This window comes from Phyllostomus hastatus, unplaced genomic scaffold, assembly GCF_019186645.2.
Source record: "Phyllostomus hastatus isolate PE091 unplaced genomic scaffold, TTU_PhHast_1.1 phas_scaffold_78, whole genome shotgun sequence".
NCBI lineage: Eukaryota > Metazoa > Chordata > Mammalia > Chiroptera > Phyllostomidae > Phyllostomus > Phyllostomus hastatus.
In genome coordinates, this window is record NW_025334041.1 from 76815757 (window position 1) to 76835646 (window position 19890).

General features: G+C 32.8%; 1 non-coding gene across 1 annotated transcript; it reads right to left on the reverse strand.

Annotated features, from left to right (window-relative positions):
• Positions 1-6408: 6408 nt before the first annotated feature.
• Positions 6409-6542, reverse strand: LOC123812285. The gene has a single exon (XR_006784561.1). It is a non-coding gene; the product is annotated as a U11 spliceosomal RNA (small nuclear RNA).
• Positions 6543-19890: the final 13348 nt, after the last annotated feature.

Sequence of the window (19890 nt, forward strand, 5' to 3'; positions counted from 1 at the left end):
CCCCAGCCATCCCCATCTCCCTCACCCGTTTCCACCCTTCCTTGTTATTGTCCATGTGTCCTTTATAGGTGTTCTTGTAAACCCTTTACCCTTTTCCTCCAGTATTCCATCCTCTCTACCTTCTGGTTACTGTCAGTTTGTTCCCAATTTCAATGCCTTTGGGTATATTTTGCTTGCTTGTCTGTCTTGTTGATTAGGTTCTAATTAAAAGTGAGATCATATGGTATTTGTCCCTCACAGCCTAGCTTACTTCACTTAGCATAATGCTCTTCAGTTCCATCCATGCTGTCCCAAAGGGTAGGAGATTCTTCTTTCTTTCTGCTGTGTAGAATTCCACTGTGTGAATGTACCATAGCTTTTTGATGCATTCGTTTAATGATGGGCACTTAGGTTGCTTCTAGCACTTGGCTATTGTAAATCATGCTGCTATGAACATTGAAGTGCATAAGTCCTTTTGGATTGGTGTTTCAGGGCTCTTAGGATATAATCCTAGCAGTGGAATTGCCGGGTCAAAAGGCAGTTGCATTTTTACTTTTCTGAGGAAATTCCATAAGGTCAAAAATTCCAAAGTGGCTGTACCAGTCTGCATTCCCATCAACAGTGCACTAGGTTTCCCTTTTCTCCACAACCTCTCCAACACTTGTTGTTTGTTGCTTTGTTTGTGATGGCCATTTTGACTGATGTGAAGTGGTACTCATTGTGGTTTTAATGTGTATTTCTCTGATGGCTAGCAATACTGAGCATCTTTTCATATGTCTCTGGACCCCTGTATGTCCTCCTTGGAGAAGTGTCTGTTCAAGTCCTTTGCCCATTTTTCAATTGGATTGCTTGTCTTCTTAGAGTGGAGTCATGTGAATTCTTTATATATTTTGGAGATCTAATCCTTGTCCAAGGTATCATTGGTAAATATGTTTTCCCATACTGTTGGTTCTCTTTTCATTTTAATGTTATTTTCTTTAGCCATGCAGAAACTTTTTATTTTGATGAGATCCCATTTGTTCATTCTTTCCTTTATGTCCCTTGTTCTAGGGGACGTATCAGTGAAAATATTGCTGCATGGAATATCTGAAATTTTCCTGCCTATGTTCTCCTGAAGGACTTTTATAGTATCATGACTTATATTTAGGTCTTTTATCTACCTTGAATTTATTTTTGTGTATGGTGTAAGTTGGTGGGCAAGTTTCATTTTTGCATGTAGCTGTCCAGGTCTCCCAACACCATTTGTTGAGAGCTGTTCAGCTCTCCCAACACCATTTATTTTTGCTCCATTTCATGCTGCTGCCCCCTTTCTCAAATATTAATTGACCATAGATACTTGGGTTTATTTCTAGACTCTCTTTTCTGTTCCATTGGTCCATGTGTCTGTTCTTATGCCAGTACCAGGCTGTTGTGATTACAATGATCTTGTAATACAGTTTGATATTAGGTATTGTGATCCCTCTTGCTCTTCTTTCTCAAAATTGCTGCTGCTATTCGGGGTCATTTATCATTCCATATAAATTTTTGAAGTGATTGTTCTATATCTATGAAATGTGCCATTGGTATTTTAATAGAGATTGCATTGAATCTATAAATTGCTTTGGGTAGCATGGACATTTTGATGATGACAATTATTCAAAACCATGAACACAGTAAATGTTTCTGTTTATTTGTGTCTTCCTTAATTTCTTTCTTCAATGTTGTATAGTTTTCTGAGTACAGGTCTTTTGCCTCCTTGGCTAGTTTTATTCCTAGGTATTTTATTTTTCTTGTTGCTATATCAAATGGGATTTTTTTCCTGATTTCTGTTTCTGATATTTCATTGTTGGCATATAAAAATGTCTTTGATTTCTGAATATTGACTTTGTATCCTGCTGTTTTGCCAAATTCATTTATTAGGTCAAGCAGTTTTTTGGTGGAGTCTACAGGATTTTCTATGTACTCTATCATGTCATCTGCAAACAGTGACGGTTTTGTTTCCTCCTTTCTGATTTGGATGCCTTTTATTTCTTTTTCTTGTCTGATCGCTGTGGCTAAAACTTCCAGTACTATATTGAATAGAAGTGGTGAAAGTGGACAGCCTTGTCTTGTTCCTGATCTTAGTGGAAAAGATTTTAATTTTTGCCCATTGAGTATGATGTTCACTGTAGGTCTGTCATATATGGCCTTTATTATGTTGAGGAATGCTCCCTCTATTCCCACTTTGCTGAGTGTTTTTATCATAAATGGGTGCTGTACCTTATCAAATGCTTTTTCCACGTCTATTGATATGATCATGTGATTTTTGTCTTTGCTTTTGTTTATGTGATGTATTACATTTATTGATTTGTGAATATTGTACCATCTTTGCATTCCTGGGATGAATTCCACTTGGTCATGGTGTATGATCTTTTTAAAGTATTGTTGGATGCAGTTTGCCAGTATTTTGTTGAGGATTTTAGCATCTATGTTCACCAGCAATATTGGCCTGAAGTTTTCTTTCTTTGTTGTGTCTTTTTCTGGTTTTGGGATTAGGATGATGCTGGCTTCATAAAGAGTTTGGAAGTCTTCCGTCTTTTTAAATTTTTTGGAATAGTCTCTGAAGGATAGGAGTTAGCTCATTCTTAAATGCTTTGTAGAATTCTCCTGTGAAACCATCCAGTCCAGAGCTTTCCTGTGTCAGGAGTTTTTTGATTACTGCTTCAATTTCGTCAGCTGTTATTAGTCTGTTCAGGCTTTCTACTTCTTCTTCATTCAGTTTTGGAAGATTATATTTTTCTAGAAATTTGTCCATTTCACCTTGGTTTTCAAATTTATTGACATATAGCTCTTCATAGTATTTTCTTACAATCCTTTGTATTTCTGTGGTATCAGTTGTAACATCTCTTCCTTCATTTCTGATTGTGTTTATTTGGGTCCTCTGCTTTTTTTTTCTTGATAGTCTGCTTAAAGACTTCTCAATTTTATTTATCTTTTCAAAGAACCAGCTCCTGGATTTATTGATCCTTAGAATTTAGGTATATTTAACAATTCGTGCTATTTCCTCCATTTGATAATCAAAATATCTTAAAATTTTAGGAATTGATTTTGCTATCTCTAATTTTTAGTGGTTCTTGTGATATTTGACTGAAAAATTCATAACTTTTAGAATTAGTCTATGAGGAAGTTTACTGCATGAGTATAGATTACTATCTTCAGATAAGATATGTTTACTTTGCCCAGAAATATGAGAACACAAAAAAATAACGTCTCCCCTCTTAAACATCCCTAATAACTCTGGGGCTTCATTTGCAGGTAACTCTGGCTTGTTTGTAAGAAAGATTTTCCACCTTCACTTAGAGCCTGGTATGACTTAAATTTACTCTAGTAATGACCAAGTCATGCAGATTTATTTCTAACCCATCTTTTCATGGAAAGGGCTATATTTTGGGTTCAGTGTCAACTTTACCAAGAGCAAACTTGCTTGTGTTGGTTCCTCCACTTGGCTAAGTCATGGGCATTTCTCCTTTCCCCTGCACACTCTTGAAGCTACTTAAATCAAAGCTCTGTGTTGCTCAATGCTCTCAAGGAGGAAATCGCTTCAGTGCCCTTCTTACTTTTCTGAAATCCCTCCTTTTAGCCACCTTTGCCCTTGAAGTGTTCATTACAAAACCATCTGGTCATTGGTACACTTCAAGAAATTGCTTTTATGAAAATTTTCCAGACTTTTTTAACATGTATTCACTCAAATTTTTATTAATATGTTTTTAACATTTTTATTGTTGTTCCCCCACCTCTCCCTTCTACTTCAGCCCTCCCCGCCTCCCTTCCCTGTTTCTACCCTCCTTGTTATTGTCCATATGTCCTTTATAATTGCACAAATTTCAGACAATTTTCTATTGTTTCATCCTGCTTGAAACATAAGTAAAAAGAATTGAGGTGATTCTATCATATCTGAACAGACTACTCTATTATATATCTATTGTTTGTGTATATAAATATATTATATTATACATATTTTTATTACAAAAATTTTCTTTAGACATTTTATTGTTGTGAATCCCAAACTCAAATACAACTATTCTTATATCTTGCATATATTTATGCTGAACCCAACACTACCTTCATTTACTGATCACCACTATAGCTTCATTCTTCACTGCTCCCAGCTTAAATACCTCTGAGCTCATAAGTACAAGTGAATTTCACTCTGCCATGAAAACTAATACTGAAATTAGTACCAAATAAAACTTGTTGTTTATTCACTAACTATGCTGCTAGTGATTTTCTCATATTTAAAATTTTGGTCTTTAAGTAAAAGGAAAGTCAAACGAAAGAGGAATGTGCACATGAGACATTTACAAATGTGACTTTTTGACTTCATATTCATCCTTCTGTGGATGTCAGAAGTTTAGAATTGCTGAATCTCATTCCCCAGTAGGAGATTGGCTTCCTTTTGTGTTTGATGATTTAGTTTTCTATAGTTTGTGTGTATGGTACCTCATGATACACATTTATCTTGTTTGGCATTAAATATACTTTTACAAATTAAAATATTAATTATTTTTCTTTGATCTCAGGAAAACTTCAGGTACTATTTATTCAGATACTTTCTCCCCACTGTGTAAACATTAGTGATAATGGTACTTCTCTTATAATAATGTTGACACAACTTTGGTCTCCTTCATTTCATTTCTTTATCCCTTTCTTCTAGTTGTCCAGTAGAGTTCTTTACATTGATCTCTCGGCTTATTCACTCATTTTTTTTGTGTGTTCCTTTTGATGGCCAACCTGTCTACTGAATATTTTATTTCAACCTCCTGCCTCCATCACTTGTGATTAGCTTTTCTTTCCTTAGTCTTGTACTAAGTGACCAGAATTCATGGCGGTACAATTGCTCTGGTCACTCAAATAGCATACTACCAACACAAAATTGCACAAGTCAATTCTAACGGTATCTTTTAGTGCACTTACCTTAAGATCACAAATGTTGAAATATCTTCCATATAAATAATTTTATAGTGGGAGTAGTTGCTGCTGTTGCTTATTTATTTTAGTTTTACATTTGTGAGACCAAGGACTTTTTAAGAAATGCTGTATAACCATCCCAGACTCAGCTCTGTGATGCTTTACTTTCTAATACTAGAATCAGCTTTATTTTATAAAATTTAAGATTCTGGTTTTTACTACTTAAAAATATAACTCATTCTTTTCATAGAAATATTTGAAATACTGTATCTTAATATCTATTTAGTGAAATCAAAGACAACATTAACATCCTGAAAAAAATCTATGAATATTTTTCACTATATTAGTTCTTGGTATGTTTAACCATATTTGATCATATTAACACAACTCAACCATATAGTATTTATACCATGTCAAAATAGTTTTACTTTCAAAGTAATATATTTTTTTTACTTTTGAATCTCTTAGTGAATGTCTCATATGTAACTGAAAAAATATGTACTTTGCTATTCTTGGGTGGAATTATCTATAAAATGTTAATTAGATGGAGTTGGTTGATAATGTTCAGTTCTTCTATACACATACTTATTTTTTGTCTTTAATAGTTGTAGAGCTATATAAATTTTATTGTATTGGCTGAGTTGTACTGTAGAAATTAGTCTAGTTCACCTACATTGCTAAATTAATGTAGGCAGAATCATAGAATTTCTTTATTATTGTTTTACTGTCCACAGAAGCTATAGTAATGTCTCCAATATCATTTTTATATTGATTATTTGTGGCTTATTTTTTTCTTTATCGGCCATGATCTAGGTATGACAAATTTATTTCAGAGAATAAATTCTGTTTCATTGACTTTGTCTAATTTATTGGTTTTAATTTATTTTTCCTCTGATTTTTATGTCCTGTCTTCTATTTGCTTCCCTCTTTCTGTTTCAATATTCTTGTTTTTAAATTGATTTTAGAGAGATAGAGGAAGAGAAGGAGAGAGAGAGATCAGTTTGTTTTACTTATTTATGTATTCATTGGTTGACTGGGTATGAAACCTGCAATCTTGGCATATCAAGACAATGCTCTAGCCGACTGAGCTACCTGACCTGAGCTCTGTTTCTACATTCTTGAGATGGGAGATTACATTACTGATTTGAATTTTTTATGTTTTCTAAGGTATGAATTTAATACTATTAATTTTCTTTTTTGCACTGTTTTAACTATGTACCAGAGGTTATGATATATTGTACTTTTATTTTCATTCAGTACCATGTACTTTAGAATATCCATTTAAACTTTCCCTTAGAATAATAATTATTTTGAAGTTTTTTCCTTCATTTTTTGTGTAGTTTTACTTTCAATTATTTATGCATTTTTCTCATTAACTTTATTGGTTTCTAGTTTGACTCTACTGTTCCTGGGAACATATTTCATATAACTTCTTTTTCTTTTTAATCATTTAAGGTTTTCCTATTTGTTTATTTATTTACTTACTTACTTACTTACTTTTTGGCAGGCACCAGGACAAATGGTCACTAGCTTCCCAGGTACCAAAAAATTACGCTTCTGAAATCGCTTGATGTTGATTCCACACATAGAGCAATTAAGCTGCCCTATATGTGCCGCTCATGGTAGAAGCCATTTTTTTTCATTTAGGGTTTTTTAGGCCCAGGATATTCTTTATTTGATATTTGTTCTGTCTCATTTGAAAAGAATGTTCTGCTCATTGAAGTGATTATACTTACTAATATATTAGGACATAATTCTAACATTTTAGTTTTGTTTTCTATTCTCTGTTTTTTTATCTTAAAGTCTTTTTTTATGCCTTCCTTTCAAATACGTTTTGAATTCCATTTAGATTTTCTTATAATGTTTTTGGCTATATCTCTTTTATAACTTTTATAGTGGTTGATACAGATTGTATTACATATATATAAATATATATTAAAATCTACTGGTGTCAAAATCTTCCACTTTGAGCACTGTATATAAACCTTACCTCCTTTATGTCCCTTTATACTCCTACAATTACAATATAGATTCTTAAATATTTTCTCTGCATATATTTGGAACAATATTAGATGTTGTTATATATATGTATATACATATTTTTGCTTTGAACATCAAATGCAATTTAGAAAACTCAAAAGAAGGCTAGTGTATATTTTTCTATATTTTTGCTTACTGTTTTTTCTTCCTTCTTGATATTCCTAGGTTCCTTCTTTATTGTTTGTTTTCTGTATAAAGAATATCCTCTACACATTGTCTTAAAAATTTTTATTTGTTTGTTTGTTTATTTGTTTTAGAGAGAGGGTATGGAAGGGGAAAAAAGAGTGAGAAAAACATTGATTGGCTACCTCTTGCACTTCCCCAACTGGGGACCTGGCCCAAAACCCAGGCATATGCCCTGACTCGGAATCAAACTGGCAACTCTTCAAGGCCTAACCCACTGAGTCACACTAGTCAGGGCTATCCATTCTTTTGAAGTAAGTTTGCTGGTGACAAATCTTAATTTTTTTTAATTGGAGAATTTCTTGATATTTTGTTAATTCTTGAAGGATATTTTCTCAGGGCATAGGAGTCCAATTGATGGTTCTTTTCTTTTGGCATCTGAAAAATATTGTGCAATTTCCTTGGTTTCCATGGTTTCTAATGAGAAATGTGTCACACAAATGTTTTTTCTTTATAGGTAAGGTGTCATTTCTCAAATTCTACTTATTTTTATTTCAGAATACAGATTATGATGTGTTTGGATATGGATCTCTTTTTGTATATTCTCTATGGGGTTTATTCAGCTTCTTAAATCTTCTATTTCTTCAGTAATATTTTTTGTTTGGCTGACAGCTTCCTTATTAAAAATTCATTTCAACCATATTTGTAATTGTCATTGAGAGATTTTTACTATAGTGCTTTTAATATTTTTGTCAGATAACTCTAACATTACTGTCATCTCAGCATTTCTAGCTTTTTTTTTTTCAGTTTGAGATTTTGCTGGGTTTTAGTATGGTAAGCAATTTCCAATTGAATTCTTGTCCATTTTTATTATGTCATAAAAATTTTTATCTTATTTCCATTTCCTGTTTTATCTGACTGTTTCTGACACCACTATGCCAGTAGACATTGTTGCCACCTTGTTATTGACAGAAGGAAATGGAGAGCCAGGTTCTCCACTTGGCTATGGTGCCCCCTGAGGGAAGTGGATTCCTCATTATTGTTGAGTGGAGGTGGCAGTTCTGGCTTTACATGTGATCTCCACTGGCATTGTGGTTGGTTTGAGTTCATATCAAACCAACTCAATACATGAGTATAATGAAAGTCCTAATTCTCCACTAGGCCTTCTCTGACCAACACTCCATTTGGAAGGAGTGTGGCCCTTGTTACCGCAGCAGATGGAAATCTAGGCATACCATATGTTTGTCCAGGCATACCACATAAGAGTTTGTTAGTGCACAGCAGGAATAAAAGCCCTAGCTTCCTATTCATCTTTCTCAAATACCCTACAAAGCAGTTAGGGTATACTTTGTTACAGTCTCCCAGGGGCAGAGTCCTAAGCTTCCCACATGACCTTTGCTTTCATGGGTGCAGGTAGGGCCACTGTTTTTTTCTGTGTGCTTGGCTGGAGTGGAGAAATTCTAGGAGTTTTCTGTCTTGCCAGGCTACCACTTTCCTTGTCTTTGGCTAGAGAGTTTAGGCTTTATTTTTGTTTGTTTGTTTGTTTTCTTTAGGTATTACATTAATCTCTCTGTATTAAATGAGTGCTCAATATATTGAAGCTCTAAGCCAGTCTCAGAAAAGGAAATTTATACTGTGCATGGTATTTAAAGCTTCACCATGTCTTTCTGAATCACATAGGAGAGATCAAGGAGATGTTAGCAGCCATTATTAGCTGACTGCAAATGTTACCTAAATTTTTGAAATAAATAAAATGCTTATAAGCCTAGTATACACCTTACATCATACATATTTATTACAATATTATTGAGTATATTCCCTATGCTGTACTTTATATCCCTGTGACTATTTTGTAGCTGTCAATTTGCACTTCTTAATCCCTTCATCTTTTGAACTTGGTCTTCCAGTGCACCTCCCATCTGGCAATTATATTTGTTCTTTGTATCAATGACTTTGTTTTTGTTATCTTTCTTCATTTATTTTGCTTTTTAGATTCACATGAAAGTGAAATCATATGGTATTTGTGTTTCTCTGCCTGACTTATTTCAACTAGAATAATACCCTCTAGGTTACCATCTTGATACAAATGGTAAGATTTCATTCTTTTATATGGCCAACTATAATTATACACACACACATATTACATTTTCTTTATCCAATCATCTATTTTTTAAGATTTTATTTATTTATCTTTAGAGAGGGAAGGGAGGGGGAGAGAGAGAGAGAGAGAGAGAGAGAGAGAGAGAGAGAGAGAGAGAGAGAGAGAGAAACATCAATGTGTGGTTGCTGGGGGTCATGGCCTGCAACCCAGGCATGCACCCTGACTGGAAATTGAACCTGTGACACTTTGGTTCACAGCCTGTGCTCAATCCACTGAGCTACACCAGCCAGGGACTCCAATCATCTATTGATTGACACAGGTTGCTTCCATATCTTGGTTATTGTAAATAATGTTGCAATAAACATATGGGTAACATATATTCTTTCAACTAGTATTTTGCATATTTTATATAGATACTAGAAGTGGAATTGATGAGTTATACTGTAGTTCAATGTTTAATTTTGTGAGAGACCTCCATACTGCTTTGCATAATGGCTGCACCAGTTTGCAATCCCATCAACAATTCACAAGGCTTCAATTTTCTTTATATCCTTACCAATACTTTTTGTTGACTTACTGATGATAGCCATTCTGATAGGTGTGAAGTGATATCTCATTGTGGTTTTAATTTGCATTTTTTCATGATTACTGATGTTAAACATCTTTTCATATGTCAATTAGCCATCTCCATATCCTTTTTGGAGAGATGTTTATTTGGATCCAATGTTTATCTATCTATCTATCTATCTATTTATTTATAGGGGAAGAGAGGGAGAAATAGAGGAAGAGAATCATCCACATGAGAGAGAAACATTGATTGGTTGCTTCTTGTGCATGCCCTGATTGGGCACCAAACCTTTAACCCAGGTATGTGCCCTGACTGGGAATCAAATCTGTTACTTTTTACTTTGTGGAATGATGCCCAACCAATAGAGCCTCACCAGCCAGGGCATAATTACAATGTTTAAAACAGGTTTTTTTTAATGTGAAGTTACATAAGATCCTTATAGTTTTTGGATATTAACCCCTTATCAAATATTATCATTGGGGAATATTTCCCCCACTCAGTAGGTTGTCTTTTTGTTTGGCTGATGGTTTACTTTGTTGTGCAAAAACTTTTTTCATTTGATGCAGTTCCTTTTTTAAAATATTTTCTTTGTTTCCCTTGTCTGAAGAGACATACAAAAAAGTTTTTTTACAAAGTGCAGTATCAAAGAAAATACTACTTATGTTTTCTCCTAGGAGTTTTATGGTTTCAGGGCTTAGATGTAAGACTTTAATCTATTCTGAGTCTATTCATATATGTAGTGTAAGAAAGTGAACTGTTTTCATTTTTTTTTCATGTATTTGTCCAGGTTTCTCAATACTACTTATTGAAGAGACTATCTTTATCCCATTGTATATTTTTGTCTTCTTTGTCATAGATCAATTTACCATATAGTTGTAGGTTTCTTTCTAGGCTCTCTATTCTTTTCCATTGATCTATGTGTTTGTTTTTGCATTAGTACCAAGAGGATTTGATTATTACAACCATGTAGTATAGTTTGATATCAAGTAGCATAATACCTTCAACTTTGTTCTTCTTTCTTCAAGATTGTTTTGGCTATTCAGGGTCTTTTTGTGGATCCATATAAATTTTAAAATTATTTGTTCTAGTTCTGTGAAAAATACCATTGGGTTTTTGACAGATAGTGCATTTACTCTATAGATCACATTGGGTAGTATGGACATTTTAATGATGTTAATTCTTCCTAATCATGGGCATGGTATATGCTTCAATTTATTTGTATCTTCTTCAATTTATTTGGTATCTTATAATTTTCTCAGTATCGGTCTTTTACCTCTTTGGTCAAATTTATTCCTAAGTACTTTATTTATTTTTATGCAATTTTAAATATGATTTTATAAATTCTCTTTCTGATAGTTTATTATTGGTGTATAAAAATGTAATTGATATTTTAATATTAATTTTATAGTCTACCAGTTTACTGAATTCACTTATCAGTTCTAACAGTTTTTTTGTACACTCTTTTCATAGTAGTCTCTCATCTACAAATAATGACAGTTTTACTTCTTCCTTTCCAATTTGGATGCCTTTTATTTCTTCTTGTCAAATGGCTATGGCTCAAACTTCCAGTACTATGTTAGATAAGAGTGGTGAAAGTAGACATCCCTGTCTTGTTCCTGATGTTATCTTAAGGAAGATGATTTTACTTTTTTGTCTTTGAGTATAATGTTAGCTGTGGGCTTGTCATATGTAGCCTTTATTATTTGAGGTACCATATTTTGCCATGTAAAATGTGTACTTATATTTTTAGCCCAAATTTTTAGGAAAAAATATTTTTTAAATTTTTTAATTCAAATTTTTATTTATTTGTATTTAGATACTTGTTTTTTGTATTATAAAGGATTTATTTTTTAACATAATATGGTACAAGAAATTTTATGTAACAAATACTTACAAAACACAAGAACAGATACAAGGTACTTTAGGTACTACCCATCATAATGTGCATCCTTTTTTTCCCCTCAGAAATTTGGGCAAAATAAGTGTGCATTATACACAGTAAACTATGGTATGTTCCTGTATTCACACTTTGCTAAGAGTTTTAATCATATGAAAAAGCTGAATTTTGTCAGGTGCTTTTTTTTTGTCTATTGATATGATCATTTGATTTTTTATCCTTCATTTTGTTTATATAGTATATCATGTTAATTAATATGCAGATATTGAAACAAACATAAGTCCCATATGATCATGATCTTTTTAAAGGTATTACTGAATTTAGTGTGCTAATTTTTTTTAGGATTTTTGCATCTGTATTTATCAGAGATATTGGCCTATAATTTCATTTTTTGTTTCATCTTTCTGTGGTTTTGATGTCAGGGTAATACTGACCTCATAAAATGAGCTTGGGAGACTTCTCTCTTCTATTTTTTGAAATACTTTGAGAAAATTAGGTGTTTATTTTTTTCCTTAAATTCTTGATGAAATTTACGTGTGAAGCTATCTAGTCTAAGACTTTACATTGTTGAGAGTTTTGTGATTACTGAATTGATTTTGTTAGTAGTTTTCTGTCTGTTCTAATTTTCTCTTTCTTTTTGATTCAGTTTTAGAAGGTTGTATATTTCTCAAGATGTACTTAGTGCTTCTAGGTTGTTCAATTATTTGCAATATTTTCTATAATCCTTTGTATTTCTGTGGTTTTAGTAGTCACTTCTTTTTTATTTCTGATTTTATTTATTTGGACCCTCTCTCTTTTTTTCCTGATGGGTATGCTTAAAGGCCTGTCAATTTTGTTTTTGATTTCAAAGAACCAGCTTTTAGTTTCATTAATGTATTTTATTGTTTTTTAAAATACTCTATGTTGTTTATTTCTGCTCTGATCTTAATTATTTTCTTTCTTCTGCTTATTTTGAGCTTTGTTTTTTCTCCTTTTTTTACTTCTTTTAGGTATAAGTTTAGATTGTTTTTGAGATATTTTTGTTAGGCTTGTGTTGCTGTAAATTTCCTTCTTGCAGCTGATTTGGCTGTGTGCTATAGATTTTGGGGTCAAATTGCTATTAAAATCTGTCTCGATGTAATTTTTGATTTCTTCCTTCATATTGTTGTTAACCCATTCATTGTTTATTAACAGTTGGAGGCATGTTATTTGGCCTCCAACTGTTTGTGTGTTTTTCAGATTTCTTCCTGTAATTCATTTCTAGTTTCATGCTGTTGTGACTGAAAATGATGTTTGCTATGATTTCAATCTGTTTAAATTTCCTGAGACTTTTTGTCATAACACATGGTTTATTGTGGAAAATGTTTCAAGTGTGCTTAAAATAATTTATATTCTGCTGCCTTAGGGTAAAATGTTCTAAAATACTAATTAAACATAACTGGCATAATGTATCATTTAAGGCTGCTGTTTTCTTTTGATTTTATATCTGAATGACCTATCCTCCAATGTCAATGACATGTTAAAAGTTTTAGATGACTGCATTACTGTTGATTTCTTCCTCTTTGTTGATATTTGCTTTACTTATTTAGGTGCTCTTACATTGGGTATATAAATGTTTACAAGAGTTGTGTCCTCTTGGTTGATAGATCTTTTTTCATAGTGTAATGGCCTTTAGCCCTCTTTATACACTTTGTTTTAGTGTCCATTTTGTCTGATATATGTTTGCTACCTCAGTTTTTTTTTTAATTTCCATTTGCATTTAGCATGTTTGTCCATTTTGTTACTCAGTCTTTACGTATCCTTTGATTTGAAGTATGTCTCTTGCAGGCAGCATATTTATGGATCTTGTTTTCTTCTTTCTTTCCCTATGTCATTTGATTGAAGCATTTAATTCTTATATTTTTAAAACTAATTAATGATAGGCATATATTTCTTGCCATTTTATTATTCATATTTAAAAAAATTTTTCTTTTTTGAAAGAAGCCCCTTTAGTATTTCTTTTTTTTTAAGATTTCATTTATTTATTTTTAGAGAGGGAAGGGAGGGAGAAAGAGAGAGAGAGAGACATCACTGTGTGGTTGCTGGGGGCCGTGGCCTGCAACCCAGGCATGTGCCCTGACTGGGAATCAAACCTTCAATGCTTTGGTTCGCAGCCTGCACTCAGTCCACTGAGCTATGCCAGCCAGGGAGTATTTCTTATAATACTGGTTTGTTAGTGATAAGTTTTTTTTAAAGCTTTTCCTTGCCTGAGAGTCTCTTTATTCCTCCTTTGATTCTCATTGGTAGCCTTGCTTGGCAAACCAATCTTGATTATAGATCTTTGCTTTCATCACTTTGAATATTTCATGTCAGTCCCTCTGGCCTGCAAAACTTCTGTTGAGATATCAACTGCCAGATATCTTGAGATATCAGATATCAGCTGATATTTAGTAGCCCTCCATCTCATCTGAAGGGTATCCCTACTGATTTTCATAGCCAGCTGTTTTGGGGATTCCTCTTCCTGGCACTAGTGGTTTGGGTTGGGACACCTTTATTCTTAGGGAAAACCTCTGCAGCTGAGATGTACCTATCAATTTTTAACCATCACATGTAAGTTTGGGACCCTCCTGTTTTGTGTTTCCACCCCTACTACAGTCTCTGTGAGACTCCATCTTTATATCCTTAGGTATGTTCAGCTGGTCTTTGGGTGGTTCTCAAGAGTGGTTGTTCTATAATTTAGTTGTAATTTTATGTGGAAATGGGAAAAGGTGAGCACAGGATTTACATATACTACCATCTTGACCATAAGTCCCAGGTTTTAAATAATAGTCAACATTATAAATGTTTACTTTCAAAATCATCCTGCATTTATCTTTAAAAATGTCTTGCTCTCAGAATTATATATATATTACTACCAGAAAACAGAAAAAGAAAGAGTGGAGGAAGATTGCTGAGTCCTTGATTTTGCTTTAACTTTGAGAGAAGCAGCTATTTTTATCTTGCCTTTTTTTTATTACATGTAAAAAAGAAGCTTGTTGTGGAACATTCATCTGAACTGGATATGAGCATCAAGGCAAACCAAAAGGGCCACCTTGGTTAAAATAACTGACTGACTAATACCCTGATTGTAAATTATGGCTTTTCTGACTGATGTTGTGGTTTGAAAGGGTTTCCTTTGTTGATTAGCTTTTATTTTCACCTCTTCTATACTGCCCAGTCCCTGCTGAGCTGACCCTGAGAATAAAGGTGTTTTTGTAAAATTTTCAATTCTGTTCACTGCCACATGAAGTTCAAAGTTTGTCTGAACTCTACAGAGCTTTCTTAATTCACATGTAACTTTTGGACCTTTGAAATTTACCCAGTAAGAAAAGAACAAGGACAAATGTGAGATCTTGTAAAAACCACTGTACACATGTATATCACAAATCTAACAGGAGGAAACTTGCTGTACATCCATGACCCCTGTAGGTTGTTGTCCACAGTCCAGAATGTATTAAAGAAAAATACATTCTTATTTACATGTTCTTTTGATTGGTCCTTTATATATCAAAGTATTATGAACTTAAATAAGTTACTTTCTTATTTAGTAAAGCATCTCAATAAATTTCAAGATATGCAAATAATGGTCTTACCAAGAGGTAGAGAGCTATTCTACCTAATAGGTTAATAGGGATATGTAAGTCTTTGACTAATACCTGGAGCAAAGATGATATTGAGACTCTAATAATATGGTACAGGGTTGGGCAAAAGTAGGTTTACAGTTATTTTGTATGGGAAAAAGTACAACAATCATTAAATAATAATATAAGAAAAAACTCTGTGTTTTACATACTCAGAGTGGTAAACTTTCTTTTCCCCCATCTTTAATATAAAGATGTTTAAAGTACTTTTAGGAAGAGAGTACTCTAGTGTAAAATTTAGTGTTTTTATTTATCATGTATTTTTATACAATTTTCACACCTTTGAGACACCAAATTTTTCAATAATTATCTGCTATATAATATTATGTGTTATAATATTTGATGTTAGAGATCAGCAGATAAAGGGAATCTCTTTTGTATTAATAGAAGAATTACTAGATTAACAGGAGCTAAGTAAATAGTCAGACCAAAGGGGTTCTACTTTAGTGCTTGGCTTTCTTCTTTGAAAGACAAAAAATAAGACCATTGAATGAATAGCTAATTCTCATGCTTAGAATTCCATAGCATATCAGTTTTCTTACAACAGTTAAGGCTAACAAAACTGGAAAGAGTCATTAATAGCTGAATCCTAATAGTTGTGGCAAATTAATATGTCTCCAAAAATACTTGCTATCCAAATGAATAGTTATAGTAGAAGTAATATATCTGGGTCAGATTAAATAGGTCAAATTAGAAATTTACTGGACAAATAGAGCAGCATGAAGTTTAGTGATGCTCAAATTTTTACTGATTTACAGCTGTAGTAGATAGTAGTGCTCTTCATGAATATTTTCAGTCATTCTATGGGAACAAAGGGAGATAGCTAATGTCCCATGTGCTTGATGTTGATTTTACTTAAATGACTTAATTTAATTCACATAATTTAAGAAGTGAAATGTGTAATATCTAGGTATGAACATTCTCTTTTCCTTTTTCTATGAGTCAGCAAGTGAATATTTATATGGAAGTGCACTCTAGACTCTTCATATGGAAGACAGGTAAACTGGAAAATTGTCTGGATGCTCAGCATACTTTCTGTAAACAAAAAATCAACCTTTGCTGTTTTAAACTACTTATATTTTAACATAGTTTGTTCCCATAGCACATCCTAAATCACACTATTGCATGCAGTTGCATTAGGGTTGTTTTTAGAGATGTCTTATAGTACTTGCATGAGACATTTATCCTGTATTAAGCTTTCAACAACTTCCTCCATATGCATGTGTAAAACTTGTTTGAGAATGTTATGATTTACAGAGGATATTATTTAGGTGTGCTTAATCCTCCCCCCAAAACATCAAGCTATTAGTCACTCACTACAAGACTATAGAATAGGCAAAATTAAATTCCTATTAGCTTTAACCCCACCTCTCCCACTTTCAACAAAATATTTTTATTTTTGTTAACATATAGGTCATCTGCATAAAATTTAATCTGAATACATGAATTTTACTGTTGGGAGAAAATTTTAATGAAAGAATGAAAAATCAAAAAAGGTTAACCCTCTTATTTCTCAAATAAACAAGAAAAAAAAAGTAAAGACTTTGCTTAAGCAGAGAGTAAGTCTTATAACTTGGCCTTAAACTTACTTTTCCTAAAACCTGTTCAGTATTTTTTAACCAAATAATATTTAGCTCAATGACAGCAAAACTATTTTGCCACTTTTGTCTTTTTTTGTTTACTTGCCATGGATATATCAAATCAGGCGATTTAAACCCATGATTACTAGATTAAACAGCTTTCTTTTACAATAAACACTCTACTTTATCCCTGTAGTGTCACATTTTTAAAAAAAGCTTAATTTTTTTAACTTATGGTCAAATAAATTTCAAAACATCAAAAGCAATGCAATGGAATAGAAAGATCCAAGTCTGAGTGAATATTGACTCCCTAACTTCCCAGCTTAGTCACTTGGGTTGTTAATTAAAATTTTTTTAGAATTATTTTCTCATCTGAAAAGTGAGGAGAATAATACCTATTGTATATATGTAGAGTAAAAAAAATAAATAAAATGATGATTCATACAAATCATCCAACAGAGTGCCTTGGACACAGTAAACATATCACAAATACCAAATTCCTCTTCTTGAAGTTTACCTTTAAAGATATTAACCAATATATATATTAGACCATTTGTTCAAAGACACAGTACCACAGTGCTCAAGAGAAGTGTGGCCAGGCTGCCTGGCTTTAAATATGGCTTAAATATTTGCTTACCATTAGACTTTGGTTAAATTGCATACTCCCCCACCCCATTCTATAGTTTCTTTATTTACAAAACAGGGATAATAAAATTATTTACTTTACACAATCTTAGGACAGTTAAATGAATGAATACATTTAGAAATTTTCCAAAAGTACTTGACACATTAATTAGACAATACTAGACTAGTCTAGTATTTTGTTATTGCTATTGTTAAACATTCACAGTGGTAATGGATCACAGCTCCATGGTAAGACTCGGGGTGCTATGGGAACGTCAGATTTGCTCATATAGCCACATACGTCAAAATGATTTTTAAGAAAATATACAAATTTCCTATGAAGGTAGACTGCTTTAAAATACTTTTTGATACTTTAAAATACCTTGTTGATAAACTGTCATTAAAAATATATTTAGTATAATAAATATATTGCCATCCAAATTCTGTTATGATTGACATAAATGCAATTTAAAAGGTTTTCCTCTAAAATATTTTGCTATTCAAGCTTCTAATCTACCCAAGGTCTGCTTTAGTTCCAATTTACTTAAATTAGTCTTGACACTTTTAAAATTCAATAAACTCCTCATTGCAAAAGAAACCCCAATTATTGAAGTTATATTATAACCAAACACACAAACACACCTGCAAGATGAAGATTTGCCAGTGAGTTTTCCATTTATTTTAAATCATTTTTTGGGTACTAGTCTAGTAAAATTCTGCTTGAGACACAAGACTGTGTTGCCAATAGTCACTCACATGATGAAAAATGAGTGTAGCAGCCAACTCTGGTCTAAAACCAAATTAGAAATGAACTTTGAATAATAAACTCTCTCACTTTTACTTCTAGAGAAAAATAAAATTTTAAAAGTGAATTAAAGCCCAGAAACCAAACATTGATAAGAACCTTGTATTTATCAAAACAAAGTAACATACTTTTAACAGTATGTTAAAAGTATTTATTCATGTGAGTTTAAAATGTAATGTTAACACTTTGAACCTGAAGGCCAATTTTATTCTTGATTTTAAAAAAATTATCATTGTAAGTAGTGACAGCATCCAATCATGGGAATACCTTCTAACAAAGAACTACAAACCCCCACCTGCATCCCTAATTTTGTCAATGCCATGTAATAATTTTATCACACAATTGTATCTGTTTATTTTTGAATTTTATTAGTAAATAATAAAAAGAATAGTCCAGGTTCAGAATTTGTTCTGTTTCCAACAGTTTACTTTTTATTGGACTCCAGTGAAATCAAATAGAAAGAAAGAAAAAAAGAAAGGGAAAAAAGAAAATGGGCCAAAGTGAACTGTGAAGCAGGAGAAAGTAAGGGTTAGTGATGGGAAGGTGCATATTAATTTAACCTGCAGTATCTGCACAAATCCCTCGTAAAAACTTAGTCACAAGCAGGAATAGATCCAAATTCTGATTATCACTGATGGCAGAGAGGGAAAAAAAAGGCCTCTCATGTACAGTATTCATGTCTTCTTTCTTTTTTTCTTTCTTCCTTCCCTCCTTTCCTTCCTTCCTTCTTTCCTTCCTTCCTTCCTTCCTTCCTTCCTTCCTTCCTTCCTTCCTTCCTTCCTTCCTTCCTTCCTTCCTTCCTTCCTTCCTTTAATAGCATGACACTGTCCTTCAAATACAGAGATGGAAAAAAATACAAATGGACTATTCTTCACAGGATCGGAGAAATGCAACCTGAGAGAAAGTTTACCTATGTAGTTTTATGTATCTTCCAGTTGATATCAGGCCAGAAAACAAAAGCAAATCACTCTCCAAATATCTCAAATATTGGGCAACAGATCCAGATGCTGAGCCCACGGAGAAATCATTATTTTCTTAGAAATATTAATAGTTAAAGAAATTTGATTCCCGCTTAGATCACGCATTATACTTGGCTCTTGATACAGGAAAAAATTGTACTATGATTGAAAACTATACGTTGTCTAGAACAAATCTTGTAGAGCTTCCTGGTCCTGATTTTATGGGAGCTATTTAACATCTCTCTAAGTCATAGATAACTGGTAGCAATGAGAAAAAGTGTCTGCATACAGACATATACATTTTTTGCAGCAGAGGTTCAACTGACTTTCCTAAGGTGGAAATAATTTGACTTCCATTTGTATATTCACTTTATTATGCAGATCTATCACTATTTCTCTTTGTATTTCCCTATAAATTGGCTATAATTAACATATTTCCTATCCTGTTATTTGAGAAACAAGTTAAATAATATATTTAACATGTTGATTTTTTATTTAGATGGGAGCCACTGTATTTCTTATTTTGGTAATTAACTTGGGATGAAAAAACTTAAACATACTCTTTTCCAGCCCTATTGCTCTATAGGTAAACAAACTGAGTTCCAAAGTGATAAAATTATTTTTGTAAAGTTGGTTAGCTAGTTTTTAGA